The 2,441-nt window shown below is 34.7% G+C and overlaps 1 protein-coding gene across 3 annotated transcripts in view; it reads right to left on the minus strand.

Moving 5' to 3' along the window:
* The window catches only part of SPATA6 (spermatogenesis associated 6), a 212,580-nt gene that overhangs the window by 113,992 nt on the left and 96,147 nt on the right, over positions 1-2,441 (minus strand). The gene's annotated exons all lie outside the window — the stretch shown is intronic.

Raw genomic sequence — 2,441 nt, forward strand, 5'->3', positions numbered from 1 at the left:
AAAAAAAAAAAAAAAAAAAAACAGTTTGAAGAGACTGAACAAGCATCAGACCCAGAGTCAGATATGGCAAGAATGCTGGAATTACTATATCATGAATTTTGAAAAACTATAACACGCCATGGGATCTAATGGAAAAAGGAAACAACATGCAAGAACAGCTGGATAATATAAGCAGAAAGAGATAGAAATTCTAAGAAAAAAACTGCCAACCTAAATAAACAGCAAGAGGCTCTTTAAAGAAAATAATATTTATTCAGGAATAGGACACTGAAATGGGAATACAGGTGCCATAGTAAACTATATGTGCATCCAGGGAGGCAAAGGCAGACAAAGGGTTTTAAAGGGAATGTGAGAAAAATTACATAATTGTTTTGAAATGATTAGTCTTGGCTACAAGTATCAATAACAAGGGTGATGACAATCCAAGGTTGGACAGGAAGTTGCTGGGCAGATGTGCTCATGCAAGTATTTTTTGGGTTAGGTTGCGATGGCCTTTGTGTAAGACTAAGATTTTTGTAGAGTCTTTTATGACAGTTTTGTCATCAGGCATACAAGTGTGACAATCCTCCCCTCATAGTCTTTCCCCATTCTATTTGTCAGGGGTTTTTTTGGTGTTTTTTGTTTTTGTTTTTGTTTTTAACACAGATGACTTGACTTTGATTCTGACAACTTTCACAAATAAAAAAGAAATACTATAGATTGAAAACACTGTAATGGAAATGAAGAATGCCTTTGATGAACTCACTATTAGATGGGATTGGCTGAAGAAAGAATCTTAAGACTTAAAGATATCACAACAAAAATTTCCAAAACTAAAAAGCAAACAGAAAAAAAAAAAGACTGAAAAAAAAAACCACAACAAAAATATCCAAGACCTCTGAGATGACAACAAAAGGTATAAATACACATGATGAGAATATCAGAAAGAGATGAACTGGGAAAAAAAAAAACAAAACACACACACACACACACACACACACACCCCCAAAAGTGCCTGAAGCAAAAATGACAACAAATTTCCTTAAATTAGTGTCAGATGCCAAACCAAAATACAGGAAGGTCATGGAACAGCAAGCAGAATAAATGCCCCCCTCAAAATATTCCTAGGCACATCATATTCAAACTTCAGAAAACCAAAGACAAAAGAAAACTCTTGCACCAGGCACGGTAGCTCACACCTGTAATCCCAGCACTTTGGGAGTCTGAGGAATGTGGATTGCTTGAGCTCAGGAGTTCAAGACCAGCCTGGGCGACACAGCAAAACTCTGTCTCTACAGAAAATACAAAAATTAGCAGAGCATGGTGACACGCACCTCTAGTCCCAGCTACTCAGGAGGCTGAGGTAGGAGGATTACTTGAGCCAGGGAGGTGGAGGTGGCAGTGAACCAAAATCATATCCCTGCACTCCAGCCTAGGTGAAGGAGCGAGACTCTATCTCAAAAAAAAAAAAAGAAAAGAAAAAGAAAATTGAAAAGAAATAAAAAATCCTGAAAGAAGCCAAAGGGAAAAAATATTGAACCTATAGAAAAGCAAAGATAAGAAATACATCTGACTTGTCCTCAGAAACCATTCAAGCAAGAAGAGAGTAGAGTGAAATATCCATATATATGGATAAAAGGATATATGAGATTTGCTTCAAAATAATGATGTATGAAAAAAATCAAATTCCTACAAAAAGAAAACATTTACATAACATATAGGAAAAAGTGAATACTCACATATGTATGTGTGCGTGTGTGTATATTTATGTATGTGTTTACATGTACACACATACAAATACACACAAATACATATATTTTATTTAAAACCTTACAACAAATAAAACAGTAAGCCAGATGACTGCACTGGTGAATTTATTTTCAAAATGCCAATGATGTGCATACTCTTAGGAAACAGTAAAAGAAAGAATCCTTCTCAACTTATTTATAAGCCCTGCAAAATCTTGATACTAAAACCCGACAAGGACCTTACAAGAAAAGAAAAAGGACAGGCAATCAATTTCATGAACAGAGATGCAAAAATTCTAAACAAAACCTTATCAACTCAAATCCACTAATATACAAATATGGTTTAATATTCAAAAATAATGCAGCACAATTCACCACATGAACAGAATAAAAGAGAAAAAAAAAAGGTGTTTCATAAAATTTAACCATCATTTATGCTTTTAAAAAATCTCAGCAAACCAAGACTAGAAGGGACCTTTTTTAATGATAAAGGCTTTCTACCAAAAACCTACAGCAAACATTATACCAAGTGGTGAAAGCTGAAACTTTCCCTCTGAGATCAAGAATAAGACATACACTTCATTCATGGCTGTCATTTACTTCAACATTTTACTGGAGTTCTGAGCCACTGGAATAAAGCAATAAATAAATTAAAAGGTTTAACAATAAGAAAAGAGAAACTAGAAGTACCCTATGACCCAGCCATCCCATTAC

Source organism: Mandrillus leucophaeus, unplaced genomic scaffold (genome assembly GCF_000951045.1).
Source record: "Mandrillus leucophaeus isolate KB7577 unplaced genomic scaffold, Mleu.le_1.0 Scaffold626, whole genome shotgun sequence".
In the NCBI taxonomy this organism is placed as follows: Eukaryota; Metazoa; Chordata; class Mammalia; order Primates; family Cercopithecidae; genus Mandrillus; species Mandrillus leucophaeus.